The following is a 17,388-nucleotide window of genomic DNA, read 5'->3' as shown; positions in this document are numbered from 1 at the left end:
TCTGTCCAGGGGCCCAAAGCATGTAATGAGTCATACTGACTCATTTCATGCCACTGTGTGCTGCGGTCATCCGATGCCCGCAGCGCACAGCCGCCCGGAGTGGAGAGGAGCAGCGGTACGGGGTAAGGAGGAGGAGGGAGGTTGAGGAGGGGGCCGCAGCAGCGCTTTGTTACTGGTGGAGGCGCTGCTGCTGCTGCCCCTCTGCTTCACTATAGGCTGTCTTCCGAGAACAGCCTATAGTGAAGCAGATGGGCAGCAGCAGCAGCGCCTCCACCAATAACACAGCGCTGCTGCGGCTTCCACCTCCCTCCGCCTCCTTCTCTACTGCCTGGGAATCGTCAGAAGCTGCACCGAGGAGCCTGAGCCAGCGGAGAGGGTAAGTATAATTCTTTCTTTCTTTCTTTCTTTCTTTCTTTCTTTCTTTCTTTCTTTCTTGGGACTGCCTGCCGCAATGTGTAAAAAGGGGGAATCTGCCTGCCGCTATGTGTAAAAATGGGGAATCTGCCTGCCGCAATGTGTAAAAATGGGGAATCTGCCTGCCGCAATGTGTAAAAATGGGGAATCTGCCTGCCGCGATGTGTAAAAATGGGGAATCTGCCTGCCGCTATGTGTAAAAATGGGGAATCTGCCTGCCGCAATGTGTAAAAAGGGGGAATCTGCCTGCCGCAATGTGTAAAAATGGGGAATCTGCCTGCTGCAATGTGTAAAAATGGGGAATCTGCCTGCCGCAATGTGTAAAAATGGGGAATCTGCCTGCCGCGATGTGTAAAAATGGGGAATCTGCCTGCCGCTATGTGTAAAAATGGGGAATCTGCCTGCTGCAATGTGTAAAAAGGGGGAATCTGCCTGCCGCAATGTGTAAAAAGGGGGAATCTGCCTGCCGTAATGTGTAAAAAGGGGGACGCTGTCTGCCGTAATGTGTAATAAGGGCACGCTGTCTGCCGCTATGTGTAAAAATGGGGAATCTGCCTGCCGCTATGTGTAAAAATGGGGAATCTGCCTGCCGCAATGTGTAAAAAGGGGGAATCTGCCTGCCGCAATGTGTAAAAATGGGGAATCTGCCTGCCGCAATGTGTAAAAATGGGGAATCTGCCTGCCGCTATGTGTAAAAATGGGGAATCTGCCTGCCGCTATGTGTAAAAATTGGGAAACTGCCTGCCGCAATGTGTAAAAAGGGGGAATCTGCCTGCCGCAATGTGTAAAAAGGGGGAATCTGCCTGCCGTAATGTGTAAAAAGGGGGAATCTGCCTGCCGTAATGTGTAAAAAGGGGGACGCTGTCTGCCGTAATGTGTAACAAGGGCACGCTGTCTGCCACAATGTGTAAAAAGGGGACGCTGTCTGCCGTTATGTGTAAAAAGTGTACGCTGTCTGCCGTAATGTGTAAAAAGGGGACGCTGTCTGCCGTAATGTGTAAAAAGGGGGACGCTGTCTGCCGTTATGTGTAAAAAGTGTACGCTGTCTGCCGCTATGTTTAACAAGGGCACGCTGTCTGCCGTTATGTGTAAAAAGTGTACGCTGTCTGCCGCTATGTGTAACAAGGGCACGCTGTCTGCCGTTATGTGTAAAAAGGGTACGCTGTCTGCAGTTATGTGTAGAAAGTGCACGCTGTCTGCCGTAATGTGTAAAAAGGGGGAAGCTGTCTGCCGTAATGTGTAAAAAGGGAACGCTGTCTGCCGTAATGTGTAAAAAGAGGAATCTATCCGCTGTAAGGTGTAAAAGGGTCTCTACCTGGTGTAGTGGTGCTACTGTGCGGCGTAATTTGAATAATGGAGACTACTGTGCACCGTTTTCTGAATTGGTATTATTTTGTGGCCACACCCCTTCCCCACGAAGCCACGCCACTATGTATTTTTGCGCGCGCCTACGGCGCGCATTGCCCCTGTTTTGCATGCAGGGGTGGGACTCCGATGCCGTTTCTTGCACACAGTGCAAAAATGTCTAGTTACGGCACTGTTGCTAGGTATCCATTTCTCTGGCCCTGAGCAGGTCCCCCTCACCAGATCCTCTCCAGGGGTGAGGGGGTGGACTTGGAGGGGGGGGCCCCAAAGCATTTTGTCGCACCTGGGCCCACCACTCACTAGTTCCGCCACTGAGTGTAACATTACTGTCAGTTACACAAATATGCTTTTGCTCTTTTTAACCAGGGGAAAAAATAGGCACTTCTAAAAATATAGTCAGACACAGCTGTTTCTGCAAGAATGACACTGCAGTGCCATGCATTGTATGGTATGGGATGCAGTCATTGGGTGGAATTCAAATGTTTGAAAAGTCGGTTGGGTGTCTGTTTTTTCCTGTCTATTAGATAGGAAAAAACAGACACCCAACGGAGTTTTCAAACATTTGAATCTCCCCCATTATGTTGGCATTTACAATGTGGGCAATTAACATAACGGCATCTGCAGAATATTGACATGTGAAATGTCAACATTCTGCTCGGACCAGAGGGATCGGGCTAGGCTGCAACATCAGAGGGTTAGGGTTAGGCTGCAGCAGCAAAGGGTTAGGGTTAGGCTGTAGCCACAGAGGGTTGGGGTTAGGCTGCAACAGCAGAATGTTAGGGTTAGGCAGCGCCAGAAGAGAATCAGGGTTAGGCTGCAGCAGCAGACGGTTAGGGTTAGGCTGCAGCAGCAGAGGGTTGGGGTTAGGCTGCAGCAGTAGAGGGTTAGGGTTAGGCAGCGTCAGAAGAGGAATAGGGTTAGGCTGCACCAGCAGAGGGCTGGGGTTAGGCTACAGCAGCAGCAGAGAGTTAGGGTTAGGCTACAGCAGCAGAGGGTTAGGCTGCAGAAGCAGACGGTTGAGGTTACGCTGCAGCAGCAGAGTGTTACGGTTAGGCAGCGTCAGAAGAGGATTAGGGTTAGGCTGCAGCAGCAGAGGGTTAGGGTTAGGCTGCAGCAACATAGGGTTGGGGTTAGGCTGCAGCAGTAGAGGGTTAGGGATAGGCAGCGTCAGAAGAGGAATAGGGTTAGGCTGCAGCAGCAGAGGGCTGGGGTTAGGCTACAGCAGCAGCAGAGAGTTAGGGTTAGGCTACAGCAGCAGAGGGTTGGGGTTAGGGTTTGGCTGCAGCAGCAGAGGGTTAGGGTTAGGCTGCAGCAACATAGGGTTGGGGTTAGGCAGCGTCAGAAGAGGAATAGGGTTAGGATGCAGCAGCAGAGGGCTGGGGTTAGGCTACAGCAGCAGCAGCAGAGAGTTAGGGTTAGGCTACAGCAGCAGAGGGTTGGGGTTAGGGTTAGACTGCAGCAGCAGAGGGTTGGGGTTAGGCTGCAACAGCAGAGTGTTAGGGTTAGGCAGCATCAGAAGAGGATTAGGGTTAGGCTGCAGCAGCAGAGGGTTGGGGTAAGGCTGCAGCAGCAGAGGGTTGGGGTTAGGCAGCGTCAGAAGAGGAATAGGGTTTGGCTGCAGCAGCAGAGGGCTGGGGTTAACCTACAGCAGCAGCAGAGAGTTAGGGTTAGGCTACAGCAGCAGAGGGTTAGGGTTAGGCTGCAGCAGCAGACGGTTGGGATTACGCTGCAGCAGCAGAGTGTTACGGTTAGGCAGCGTCAGAAGAGGATTAGGGTTAGGCTGCAGCAGCAGAGGGTTAGGGTTAGGCTGCAGCAACATAGGGTTGGGGTTAGGCTGCAGCAGTAGAGGGTTAGGGTTAGGCAGCGTCAGAAGAGGAATAGGGTTAGGCTACAGCAGCAGAGGGTTGGGGTTAGGCTGCAGCAGTAGAGGGTTAGGGTTAGGCAGCGTCAGAAGAGGAATCGGGCTAGGCTGCAACATCAGAGGGTTAGGCTGCAGCAGCAAAGGGTTAGGGTTAGGCTGTAGCCACAGAGGGTTGGGGTTAGGCTGCAACAGCAGAATGTTAGGGTTAGGCAGCGCCAGAAGAGAATCAGGGTTAGGCTGCAGCAGCAGACGGTTAGGGTTAGGCTGCAGCAGCAGAGGGTTGGGGTTAGGCTGCAGCAGTAGAGGGTTAGGGTTAGGCAGCGTCAGAAGAGGAATAGGGTTAGGCTGCAGCAGCAGAGGGCTGGGGTTAGGCTACAGCAGCAGCAGAGAGTTAGGGTTAGGCTACAGCAGCAGAGGGTTGGGGTTAGGGTTAGGCTGCAGCAGCAGAGGGTTAGGGTTAGGCTGCAGCAACATAGGGTTGGGGTTAGGCAGCGTCAGAAGAGGAATAGGGTTAGGATGCAGCAGCAGAGGGCTGGTGTTAGGCAGCAGCAGCAGAGAGTTAGGGTTAGGCTACAGCAGCAGAGGGTTGGGGTTAGGGTTAGGCTGCAGCAGCAGAGGGTTGCGGTAAGGCTGCAGCAGTAGAGTGTTAGGGTTAGGCAGCGTCAGAAGAGGATTAGGGTTAGGCTGCAGCAGCAGAGGGTTGGGGTAAGGCTGCAGCAGCAGAGGGTTGGGGTTAGGCAGCGTCAGAAGAGGAATAGGGTTTGGCTGCAGCAGCAGAGGGCTGGGGTTAACCTACAGCAGCAGCAGAGAGTTAGGGTTAGGCTACAGCAGCAGAGGGTTAGGCTGCAGCAGCAGACGGTTGGGATTACGCTGCAGCAGCAGAGTGTTACGGACGGTTAGGCAGCGTCAGAAGAGGATTAGGGTTAGGCTGCAGCAGCAGACGGTTAGGGTTAGGCTGCAGCAACATAGGGTTGGGGTTATGCTGCAGCAGTAGAGGGTTAGGGTTAGGCAGCGTCAGAAGAGGAATAGGGTTAGGCTACAGCAGCAGAGGGTTAGGGTTAGGCTGCAGCAACATAGGGTTGGGGTTAGGCTGCAGCAGTAGAGGGTTAGGGTTAGGCAGCGTCAGAAGAGGAATAGGGTTAGGCTACAGCAGCAGAGGGTTAGGGTTAGGCTGCAGCAACATAGGGTTGGGGTTAGGCTGCAGCAGTAGAGGGTTAGGGTTAGGCAGCGTCAGAAGAGGGTTAGGGTTAGGCTGCAGCAGCAGAGGGTTGGGGTTAGGCTGCAGCAGTAGAGGGTTAGGGTTAGGCAGCGTCAGAAGAGGAATAGGGTTAGGCTGCAGCAGCAGAGGGGTGGGGTTAGGCTGCAGCAACATAGGGTTGGGGTTAGGCTGCAGCAGTAGAGGGTTAGGGTTAGGCAGCGTCAGAAGAGGAATAGGGTTAGGCTGCAGCAGCAGAGGGTTAGGGTTAGGCTGCAGCAGCAGAGGGTTAGGGTTAGGCTGCAGCAACAGAGGGTTGGGGTTAGGCTGCAGCAGTAGAGGGTTAGGGTTAGGCAGCGTCAGAAGAGGAATAGGGTTAGGCTGCAGCAGCAGAGGGCTGGGGTTAGGCTACAGCAGCAGCAGAGAGTTAGTGTTAGGCTACAGCAGCAGAGGGCTGGGGTTAGGCTGCAGCAGCAGAGGGTTGGGGTTAGGTTGCAGCAACATAGGGTTGGGGTTAGGCTGCAGCAGTAGAGGGTTAGGGTTAGGCAGCGTCAGAAGAGGAATAGGGTTAGGCTGCAGCAGCAGAGGGCTGGGGTTAGGCAACAGCAGCAGCAGAGAGTTAGGGTTAGGCTACAGCAGCAGAGGGTTGGGGTTAGGGTTAGGCTGCAGCAGCAGAGGGTTGGGGTAAGGCTGCAGCAGTAGAGGGTTAGGGTTAGGCAGCGTCAGAAGAGGAATAGAGTTTGGCTGCAGCAGCAGAGGGCTGGGGTTAGGCTACAGCAGCAGCAGAGAGTTAGGGTTAGGTTACAGCAGCAGAGGGTTGGCGTTAGGGTTAGGCTGCAGCAGCAGAGGGTTGGGGTTAGGTTGCAGCAGCAGAGGGTTAGGGTTAGGCTGCAGCAGCAGAGGGCTGGGGTTAGGCTGCAGCAACATAGGGTTGGGGTTAGGCTGCAGCAGCAGAGTGTTACGGTTAGGCAGCGTCAGAAGAGGAATAGGGTTAGGCTACAGCAGCAGAGGGTTAGGGTTAGGCTGCAGCAACATAGGGTTGGGGTTAGGCTGCAGCAGTAGAGGGTTAGGGTTAGGCAGCGTCAGAAGAGGGTTAGGGTTAGGCTGCAGCAGCAGAGGGTTGGGGTTAGGCTGCAGCAGTAGAGGGTTAGGGTTAGGCAGCGTCAGAAGAGGAATAGGGTTAGGCTGCAGCAGCAGAGGGGTGGGGTTAGGCTGCAGCAACATAGGGTTGGGGTTAGGCTGCAGCAGTAGAGGGTTAGGGTTAGGCAGCGTCAGAAGAGGAATAGGGTTAGGCAGCAGCAGCAGAGGGTTAGGGTTAGGCTGCAGCAACAGAGGGTTGGGGTTAGGCTGCAGCAGTAGAGGGTTAGGGTTAGGCAGCGTCAGAAGAGGAATAGGGTTAGGCTGCAGCAGCAGAGGGCTGGGGTTAGGCTACAGCAGCAGCAGAGAGTTAGTGTTAGGCTACAGCAGCAGAGGGCTGGGGTTAGGCTGCAGCAGCAGAGGGTTGGGGTTAGGTTGCAGCAACATAGGGTTGGGGTTAGGCTGCAGCAGCAGAGGGTTGGGGTAAGGCTGCAGCAGTAGAGGGTTAGGGTTAGGCAGCGTCAGAAGAGGAATAGAGTTTGGCTGCAGCAGCAGAGGGCTGGGGTTAGGCTACAGCAGCAGCAGAGAGTTAGGGTTAGGTTACAGCAGCAGAGGGTTGGCGTTAGGGTTAGGCTGCAGCAGCAGAGGGTTGGGGTTAGGTTGCAGCAGCAGAGGGTTAGGGTTAGGCTGCAACAGCAGAGGGTTGGGGTTAGGATGCAGCAGCAGAGGGTTGGGGTTAGGCTGCAGCAGCAGAGGGTTGGGGTTAGGGTGCAGCAGCAGAGGGTTGGGGTTAGGATGCAGCAGCAGAGGGTTGGGGTTAGGATGCAGCAGCAGAGGGTTGGGGTTAGGCTGCAACAGCAGAGGGTTGGGGTTAGGATGCAGCAGCAGAGAGTTGGGGTTAGGATGCAGCAGCAGAGGGTTGGGGTTAGGGTTAGGATGCAGCAGCAGAGGGTTGGGATTAGGCTGCAGCAGCAGAGGGTTGGGGTTAGGTTGCAGCAGCAGAGGGTTGGGGTTAGGGTTAGGATGCAGCAGCAGAGGGTTGGGATTAGGCTGCAGCAGCAGAGGGTTGGGATTAGGCTGCAGCAGCAGAGGGTTAGGGTCAGGCTGCAAGGGTGGAGGATTCAGATTAGGCTGTGAGAGGGGAGGTTAGAGTTAGGCACCAAGAGGAGTGTTAGGGGAACCACAGCAGGATGAGCCAGAAGTCATCATGACATCATCGCCAACCTGGAAAATACCTCTGGAGCCGCATCGTACCAGGTAAGTCACCACTAGACCTCTAGGAATGTTTGTCAACATTCTAATCGTGTTGACGTATCATCGGTGTCAACGTGGTCAGTGTCGACATGCTAAGTATGTCGGGCAAGACAGCCAGAAAACATTAAGGGGTCCATTGTATTAATTTATTTCACATTATTCCTGCAGCCCCTAGTTATGTCCATACACAGCTCCAGTATTAACATCCTCACCAGATTTTCAGACCCTACATATCACTTGCCACAGGCTTATTTTCTAACTAGGGTAGAAGGATGGGTCTATGGACCTTATTCAGAGATGGACACAGGTTGCTACATACGCAGCAAGATCTGCGTCCTTCTCACATGCTGAGGAATGCCTATTACTGGGCAAGGCTGCCCAGCATGTGTGGCGCTGCTCCACGAAGCGTCCACAATTACATTACGGATGCATCAAACTAAGGTTAGCGCTGTCAGGTGGTCTGTCGCCATTTTTTAACCGGAGTGGCTGCGTGTGGAGTCACGCAGCTGCCCCGAAAACGCTCCCAGCATCCCCCCGTTCGACCCGCCCCCCCAACGCCACATCGCCACCCCGCAAACTCTGTCTGCTATCAATCAAATTGTGGCCGCATCCTTCCGGGATGTTTGAGCCTGCACAGGTGCAATGCGGCTGCTGTGCATGCGCAATTTGCCGATATAGGCATCCACAGTAGTATTCCTGTCAGACCTGGAAGGTTCATCATCATATATCCTGGACTGCAGTAATCTCGGCAATCTTATTGTTTTACTGCGTCGCACAGTACCCCCCCCCCCCCCCCTCCACCCATTCTGTCTCCTGATGCCGCCACCATCTTTCCGTCGCTGTATATTCATGAAGGTGTGGCATGTGCAGAAGACAGTAAAGGTCCGGGCACCGTGTCAAAATCTTTGCTATGATCTTCACTGGTGCCATCATTTTGAAGATATGACCTGAATCATTGCGCTGCTAGCAGATCATATAGAGGGGACCTGTGCTGCACAGCACAAAGTGGTTTCTGCTCTGGGTGCAGAGTGAGTGGTGCGGTTAGGTTCTGGGTGCAGAGTGAGTGTTGCGGTTCTGTTCTAGGTGCAGAGTGAGTGGTGTGGTTAGGTTCTGGGTGCAGAGTGAGTGGTGCGGTTAGGTTCTGGGTGCAGAGTGAGTGTTGCGGTTCTGTTCTAGGTGCAGAGTGAGTGGTGTGGTTAGGTTCTGGGTGCAGAGTGAGTGGTGCGGTTCTGTTCTAGGTGCAGAGTGAGTGGTGTGGCTAGGTTCTGGGTGCAGAGTGAGTGGTGTGGTTAGGTTCTGGGTGCAGAGTGAGTGGTGTGGTTAGTTTCTAGGTGCAGAGTGAGTGGTGTGGTTAGGTTCTGGGTGCAGAGTGAGTGGTGTGGTTCTGTTCTGGGTACAGAGTGAGTGATGCGGTTAGGTTCTGGGTGCAGAGTGAGTGGTGCGGTTCTGTTCTGGGTGCAGAGTGAGTGGTGTGGTTAGGTTCTGGGTGCAGAGTGAGTGGTGTTGTTAGGTTCTGGGTGCAGAGTGAGTGGTGTGGTTAGGTTCTGGGTGCAGAGTGAGTGGTGTGGTTAGGTTCTGGGTGCAGAGTGAGTGGTGTGGTTAGTTTCTAGGTGCAGAGTGAGTGGTGTGGTTAGGTTCTGGGTGCAGAGTGAGTGGTGTGGTTAGGTTCTGGGTGCAGAGTGAGTGGTGTGGTTAGTTTCTAGGTGCAGAGTGAGTGGTGTGGTTAGTTTCTAGGTGCAGAGTGAGTGGTATGGTTAGGTTCTGGGTGCAGAGTGAGTGTTGCGGTTCTGTTCTAGGTGCAGAGTGAGTGGTGTGGTTAGGTTCTGGGTGCAGAGTGAGTGGTGCGGTTCTGTTCTAGGTGCAGAGTGAGTGGTGTGGCTAGGTTCTGGGTGCAGAGTGAGTGGTGTGGTTAGGTTCTGGGTGCAGAGTGAGTGGTGTGGTTAGTTTCTAGGTGCAGAGTGAGTGGTGTGGTTAGGTTCTGGGTGCAGAGTGAGTGGTGTGGTTCTGTTCTGGGTACAGAGTGAGTGATGCGGTTAGGTTCTGGGTGCAGAGTGAGTGGTGCGGTTCTGTTCTGGGTGCAGAGTGAGTGGTGTGGTTAGGTTCTGGGTGCAGAGTGAGTGGTGTTGTTAGGTTCTGGGTGCAGAGTGAGTGGTGTGGTTAGGTTCTGGGTGCAGAGTGAGTGGTGTGGTTAGGTTCTGGGTGCAGAGTGAGTGGTGTGGTTAGTTTCTAGGTGCAGAGTGAGTGGTGTGGTTAGGTTCTGGGTGCAGAGTGAGTGGTGTGGTTAGGTTCTGGGTGCAGAGTGAGTGGTGTGGTTAGTTTCTAGGTGCAGAGTGAGTGGTGTGGTTAGTTTCTAGGTGCAGAGTGAGTGGTATGGTTAGGTTCTGGGTGCAGAGTGAGTGGTGTGGTTCTGTTCTGGGTGCAGAGTGAGTGGTGTGGTTAGGTTCTGGGTGCAGAGTGAGTGGTGCGGTTAGGTTCTGGGTGCAGAGTGAGTGGTGCGGTTCTGTTCTGGGTGCAGAGTGAGTGGTGTGGTTAGGTTCTGGGTGCAGAGTGAGTGGTGTTGTTAGGTTCTGGGTGCAGAGTGAGTGGTGTGGTTAGGTTCTGGGTGCAGAGTGAGTGGTGTGGTTAGGTTCTGGGTGCAGAGTGAATGGTGTGGTTAGGTTCTGGGTGCAGAGTGAGTGGTGTGGTTAGTTTCTAGGTGCAGAGTGAGTGGTGTGGTTAGGTTCTGGGTGCAGAGTGAGTGGTGTGGTTAGGTTCTGGGTGCAGAGTGAGTGGTGTGGTTAGGTTCTGGGTGGAGAGTGAGTGGTGTGGTTAGGTTCTGGGTGCAGAGTGAGTGGTGTGGTTAGGTTCTGGGTGCAGAGTGAGTGGTGTGGTTAGGTTCTGGGTGCAGAGTGAGTGGTGTGGTTAGGTTCTGGGTGCAGAGTGAGTGGTGTGGTTAGGTTCTGGGTGCAGAGTGAGTGGTGTGGTTAGTTTCTAGGTGCAGAGTGAGTGGTGTGGTTAGGTTCTGGGTGCAGAGTGAGTGGTGCGGTTAGGTTCTGGGTGCAGAGTGAGTGGTGCGGTTCTGTTCTGGGTGCAGAGTGAGTGGTGCGGTTAGGTTCTGGGTGCAGAGTGAGTGGTGTGGTTAGGTTCTGGGTGCAGGGTGAGTGGTGTGATTAGTTTCTAGGTGCAGAGTGAGTGGTGTGGTTAGGTTCTGGGTGCAGAGTGAGTGGTGCGGTTAGGTTCTGGGTGCACAGTGAGTGGTGCGGTTCTGTTCTGGGTGCAGAGTGAGTGGTGTGGTTAGGTTCTGGGTGCAGAGTGAGTGGTGTGGTTAGGTTCTGGGTGCAGAGTGAGTGGTGTGGTTAGTTTCTAGGTGCAGACTGAGTGGTGTGGTTAGGTTCTGGGTGCAGAGTGAGTGGTGTGGTTAGGTTCTGGGTGCAGAGTGAGTGGTGTGGTTAGGTTCTGGGTGCAGGAGTGAGTGGTGTGGTTAGGTTCTGGGTGCAGAGTGAGTGGTGTTGTTAGGTTCTGGGTGCAGAGTGAGTGGTGTGGTTAGGTTCTGGGTGCAGAGTGAGTGGTGTTGTTAGGTTCTGGGTGCAGAGTGAGTGGTGTGGTTAGGTTCTGGGTGCAGAGTGAGTGGTGTGGTTAGGTTCTGGGTGCAGAGTGAGTGGTGTTGTTAGGTTCTGGGTGCAGAGTGAGTGGTGGTGTTGTTAGGTTCTGGGTGCAGAGTGAGTGGTGTGGTTAGGTTCTGGGTGCAGAGTGAGTGGTGTGGTTAGGTCCTGGGTGCAGAGTGAGTGGTGTTGTTAGGTTCTGGGTGCAGAGTGAGTGGTGTGGTTAGGTTCTGGGTGCAGAGTGAGTGGTGTGGTTAGGTTCTGGGTGCAGAGTGAGTGGTGTGGTTAGTTTCTAGGTGCAGAGTGAGTGGTGCGGTTAGGTTCTGGGTGCAGAGTGAGTGGTGCGGTTAGGTTCTGGGTGCAGAGTGAGTGGTGCGGTTCTGTTCTGGGTGCAGTGAGTGGTGTGGTTAGGTTCTGGGTGCAGAGTGAGTTGTGTGGTTAGGTTCTGGGTGCAGAGTGAGTGGTGTGGTTAGTTTCTAGGTGCAGAGTGAGTGGTGTGGTTAGGTTCTGGGTGCAGAGTGAGTGGTGTGGTTAGGTTCTGGGTGCAGAGTGAGTGGGGCGGTTAGGTTCTGGGTGCACAGTGAGTGGTGTGGTTAGGTTCTGGGTGCAGAGTGAGTGGTGCGGTTAGGTTCTGGGTGCAGAGTGAGTGGTGCGGTTCTGTTCTGGGTGCAGAGTGAGTGGTGTGGTTAGGTTCTGGGTGCAGAGTGAGTGGTGTGGTTAGGTTCTGGGTGCAGAGTGAGTGGTGTGGTTAGGTTCTGGGTGCAGAGTGAGTGGTGTGGTTAGGTTCTGGGTGCAGAGTGAGTGGTGTTGTTAGGTTCTGGGTGCAGAGTGAGTGGTGTGGTTAGGTTCTGGGTGCAGAGTGAGTGGTGTGGTTAGGTTCTGGGTGGAGAGTGAGTGGTGTGGTTAGGTTCTGGGTGCAGAGTGAATGGTGTTGTTAGGTTCTGGGTGCAGAGTGAGTGGTGTTGTTAGGTTCTGGGTGCAGAGTGAGTGGTGTGGTTAGGTTCTGGGTGCAGAGTGAGTGGTGTGGTTAGGTTCTGGGTGCAGAGTGAGTGGTGTGGTTAGTTTCTAGGTGCAGAGTCAGTGGTGTGGTTAGGTTCTGGGTGCAGAGTGAGTGGTGCGGTTAGGTTCTGGGTGCAGAGTGAGTGGTGCGGTTCTGTTCTGGGTGCAGAGTGAGTGGTGCGGTTAGGTTCTGGGTGCAGAGTGAGTGGTGTGGTTAGGTTCTGGGTGCAGGGTGAGTGGTGTGATTAGTTTCTAGGTGCAGAGTGAGTGGTGTGGTTAGGTTCTGGGTGCATAGTGATTGGTGCGGTTCTGTTCTGGGTGCAGAGTGAGTGGTGTGGTTAGGTTCTGGGTGCAGAGTGAGTGGTGTGGTTAGGTTCTGGGTGCAGAGTGAGTGGTGTGGTTAGTTTCTAGGTGCAGACTGAGTGGTGTGGTTAGGTTCTGGGTGCAGAGTGAGTGGTGTGGTTAGGTTCTGGGTGCAGAGTGAGTGGTGCGGTTAGGTTCTGGGTGCAGAGTGAGTGGTGTGGTTCTGTTCTGGGTGCAGAGTGAGTGGTGTGGTTAGGTTCTGGGTGCAGAGTGAGTGGTGTGGTTAGTTTCTGGGTGCAGAGTGAGTGGTGTGGTTAGGTTCTGGGTGCAGAGTGAGTGGTGTGGTTAGGTTCTGGGTGCAGAGTGAGTGGTGTGGTTCTGTTCTGGGTGCAGAGTGGGCGTGCAGCGTGCAACCCCATTGACTCAGGTGCCCATCTGAACCTCACATCCTGCACTCATTATTGATATGCCACTGCCATCATTTCAGGCGTTATGGAAATTGCACATGAATCAGACAATTTATCATTAGAATGTGATGGGGGGCCTCTTGTAACATCCATACCTCTCTGTTATGACACCCAAAACAGGCAGTACCAAATAGACTGGGTTAGGAGCCTGGAGGTGAAGCCAGTACCTCATTTCAGCCACTTCATGGAAGGAACAGCCCTGAGTGATCAGCATTCCCCTTCATTCCCATGTACAGAGCCTGGCAGAGAATGCTGGAATTTGTAGTTCCCCAGCAAACTGGAAAGGCTCGGTGCCAAGTTACCACAGCTCTATCACAACTTCAAAGATCAGATTCTGAAATAAACCTCTATAGCTGTCGGTTTTTCCATCAGCCTGACATTCCTCCAGCGGTCTTGTTTAAAATTCCCTGTGTTGTTTCTCTCTGATCTCACTTTCTCCACCAGCTGAAACGAAGAAAGAAAACTGTCTTTGTTAATTCTGTGTCGGTACAGAAAGCAGTTAATTGGCTGCAACATGGGTTTGATATCAAGCAGAGCAGCGGATTAGAGAGCCTCACTGGTGAGGTGTTTAGCGTACCCTGCACAAAACCATATTATTTGTGGACACAAAGCTGAGACCTCAGCAGGGAACTGGAACGATTTCACAATCTAGAACCAACGCTGAGAATTTTTTTTTAATTAAACATAAATGTGTCATTTGTATCCTGCTCCTTTCAGGCGTCTACTGAAATCTAAATTTGATTCCGTATAGCAATTGCCTTTCAGTTTGATCTTAAATAACCTCAACATTTTATCGGCACATGTTAAGTATAATCTTATAAAGAGAGGAAAGAAAATGAAGTGCCCCTTTAGCAGCGGTGTATGTTACAGCAGAATGTTTACATTTACTTAATCTGTTTACTTATTAATCTTTTAGTACAGGAAGAAGAACGTATCTCAATCATAGTACTAGCCGCATGGTAAGACAAAATCATGGCTGTCTTCACTTAGAATAATAATAATATCTTAGAATAATAATAATCATTTTAGATCCACTGTAATAACTAAGGGCTGCGGAGATATCAAATGGGCCCCGGTACTAAAATGGTCATGGGCCCACGTGGAGGCTTTGCCCCACTCCGTATGCAATTTTCCTATGAAACAACTGAGGGGCTGTTGCTCTACTTCAGAAGATGACCTGTGCCCCCCAGACAAGCACTGGGCCAAGTTAACCTGTACCTGCCCACCTTCCTCTCTGCAACCCTGGTCACTGTACTCAGAAGCGGAACCACCATTGGTGCAGCAGGTGCATTGCACCGGGGCCCCTGAGAACTATGGTGCCCACTGCTGTCCAGAACAGCAATGAGTTATCCCCACAAGCAGACCGTTTTGAGCAATATTGGATGAATGGCCCAGTGCGAGAGCCGGATTTAGATATCCTGGGGCCTTAGGCAAGATATCGATTTGGGGACCCCCTCCCTCAAACAATCCATAGCACTATATTTTTGTTCCTGATTCATGCCCAATACATTATTTTTCAGCCTAATAGTAATGCCCCTTACACATTATGCCACACTGTAATGCTCATTACACATTATGCCACACCGTAATGCCCATTACACATTATGCCAAACCTTAATGCCCCTTACACATTTATGTACCACACCGTAATGTCACTTACACATTATGCACCACTCTGTAATGCCCCTTACACATTATGCTACACACCATAATGCCTTACACAATATGCCACACATCAAAATGTCCCTTACACATTATGCACCACACTGTAATGCCCCTTACACATTATGCACCAGACCGTAATGCCCCTTACACCTTATGCCATACACAGTAATGCTCCTCATACATGGCAGCCTCACACTTGCCAGCCTGGGCGACTGCTTCCTATCCAGATGGTCTAGCCTGCAGATGCCCCTCTTCCTTATACCACTTATCAGTGGTTTTATGTGCTAATGACCCTTCTCTTCCTGACTGGCGCTGGCGGCAAGCAGCCCCAGCTCTTCTGGATACCACTTACCATGCATCCAACTATTCGTGTTTACTAGAATGCCACTTTGGCATCTAGTGTCCAATCCCTGACACAAATGGTGTGCAGCCCTGGTTGGGACTGTGGCAGAAATTACCTGTGACAGCAATAGATTGCGCACTGGATTAGCTGACCTATTGGAATGGGTGAACTACTGTACTTATAGGCAGTGCTAAAAGTAGGGTGGTACAGGGTGGTAAGGAGTACCATTAACAAATACAGCTGGGGCAAGATTTATAAGGAGCATTTTTGTAAAATGGTGTCAGTGGCATAACTGTGTGTGGCATAATATGTAATAGGCATTACGGTGTGTGGCATAATGTGTAATGGGCATTACGGTGTGTGGCATAATGTGTAATGGGTGTTATGGTGTCTGGCATAATGTGTAATGGGCATTACGGTGTGTGGCATAATGCATAAAAAGCATGACGGTGTGGCATAATGTGTAATGGGCATTACAGTGTTAGAAATAATGTGTAATGGGCATTACAGTGTGTGGCATAATGTGTCTTAAGCATTACGGTGTGTGGGATAATGTGTATTGGGCATTACGGTGTTTGGCATAATGTGTAAGGGGCATTATGGTGTGTGGCATAATGTGGCCATGCCCCTATTGTCATGTAGCCACTCCCCTAGTTTCGTGTGACCACGCCACCTCATGACACATGACCACGCCCATTTTTACTATCAGTACCAGGAAGAAAAAATTTCCAATTGCACCACTGCTTATAGGTGACCCCACCTATCAGACACCTTAATTGACGAAAAATGTACTGCGCTCTACCACTGGAGAGTTGTGATATACTTAGATGTTGATGTTGTGGTAATGCAGAGCATGACATATAATAGAATAAATGGTGTAGCCAGAACTATGGGGATTATTCATGTCGCATCGCTAATCGATGTGACCGCAATAACCCCATCCTTGCGCACAGGTACGTTCCGTCCTACACGTGTGCGGCTGCCGTATGCGTTTGGGTCGCAGCGGGTGCAAACGCCTCTGCCTTATTCACACATAGCCGATCCGACGGGAAATACTGTCAGCTGACCACCTGCATACGCAGTCAAGCTGCAGCTGCAGGGGGCTGTCAACAATTGCTGCAACCACAACGTAAATTGCTGTCGCAGCTGATGGCCGCCATTTAGCATACCGGGCGGCCTTGCCCTGCGATGGGCGGCCCCCAGCATGAGAGAACAGATTGCAAGCAGAATTTGCAATCCGTACTGACAAACCCCCTCTATTCACATGACTTTACTAGGAATATATAAAATATATGATGTAAATGGAAATACAAATAATGTTATTGCAAATTATTGACAATAAATGATGTGTGGAAGAATCCTGGTATTGAATAGATGAAGTCAATTGTCTGACGATATGATAATGAATGGTCATTATAGAAGAGGTGCTCAACACTCATGAATTGCAATTTAATTGATGGGCAAATTTTTTGCTGGTGAGATATTTATATATTATTTATTAACAGTTTCTTATATAGCGCAGCATATTCCGTTGCGCTTTACAATTAGAACAACAGTAATAGAACAGAACTGGGTAAAAACAGACAGACATAGAGGTAGGAAGGCCCTGCTCATAAGCTTACATTCTATAGGGAAATAGGCATTGATACACAAGGACAGATGATACCTATTGCATAATGGTACACCAGATTGCTAGGTTCTTAATGGGTTGTATGATATGATCACCCAGCAATGTCGGCCAAGGGTCAGGAGGGTTTGAGAGTAAAGAAAGACAAGATATGTGATGTTATGTGTACTGTACAGAGAGGATTTAATTAGATAGGGAAGCACTGAAGGTTACGTGGGTGGGTCTGGAATTTGATAAGCTTGTCTGAAGAGGTGAGTTTTCAGGGAACGTTTGAAGGTTTGGAGACTAGAGGTGAGTCTTATTGTGCGTGGGAGGGCATTCCACAGAGTGGGTAAAGCCCAATAGGTCAATATATAAAAAAAACAATCAGAAAGCTATGCAGTCAGTGTACACATGATGTCCCGCTTGTTTACAGTAGTCTGTGCACTTTGATGCCGGCTTACACCTCTTATGGCTCCATGGTAGTGGGGGCTAATGACAAGGAGTGGGCTACTAGAGATAGGAAGGAACTGACTGTCCTCTAAATAGGGATGGCAACCAGCGGTGCGTGTATATGCAGATATCCTCTGGAGCCTAACTCCCACACTGATTCAACTGCAGCCTGGGAATGGGATGTTTCTAGCTTGGACTCCTGGGAAACAGCCACCGTGCAGCTGCCTGCTCTGTCATCTCGCTGACTGTACCTGACTTTGTCCGTCTGCAGCATCTCTACTGATGGGAACTTCCTGGTTGGCGCGTCACCTGACTGCAAGCAGATCCTAGTGGCGAGGTCTGTACGTTCTTAGTTATGTTGCAGCTGGCGTCCAGTGCAACTTGTTGAATGTAATGCTCCCTGCAGATAGTAGCCCAGGGATCCCCCAATCATGGTTGGATTTCGAGTGTCTCCGGCCACCGGTACCTTGGGACCTGCGGCCGTCTAGGTTGTCTAGCTGTAAATCTGGCCCTGCCCAGTGCAGAGAGCAGGGTGGTCCCCACTGCCCGAGGGACCTGCTCCTTACTATAGGGAGGCAGGGCTGACCTTGTGTGTGCCGGACTGAAAGAGGAGACCTGTCACATATCAGCGCTGATGATCACAGCCACAGATTGCCTCTAATTCACAGACAGCTGTACATTTTTTTCTGATTCACTGCTGTCTGTGAATTAAAGGCAGCCACAAGCAGTGTACCTGGCACTGTCAGAGTCTGCCTGACTGAGTACCAAACTGAGGAAAGCACAAGAGGTGGGGGCCCCTGTCACA

At 51.6% G+C, this 17,388-nt stretch overlaps 1 long non-coding RNA gene across 2 annotated transcripts in view; it reads left to right on the top strand.

Moving 5' to 3' along the window:
• Positions 1-6,985: 6,985 nt before the first annotated feature.
• LOC134965934 (uncharacterized) overlaps positions 6,986-17,388 on the top strand; it is a 90,164-nt gene continuing 79,761 nt past the window's right edge. The window contains exons 1-2 of one of the 2 annotated variants that reach the window (XR_010188546.1): positions 6,986-7,169; positions 13,433-13,475. This is a non-coding gene — a long non-coding RNA (uncharacterized LOC134965934). The remainder of the gene's footprint in view (positions 7,170-13,432; positions 13,476-17,388) is intronic. The other variant, XR_010188547.1, reaches the window with a different exon arrangement.

This window comes from Pseudophryne corroboree, chromosome 10 (assembly GCF_028390025.1).
Source record: "Pseudophryne corroboree isolate aPseCor3 chromosome 10, aPseCor3.hap2, whole genome shotgun sequence".
NCBI lineage: Eukaryota > Metazoa > Chordata > Amphibia > Anura > Myobatrachidae > Pseudophryne > Pseudophryne corroboree.
Note: the sequence above shows the minus strand (reverse complement) of the source record. Positions and strands in the feature narration are given on the sequence as shown.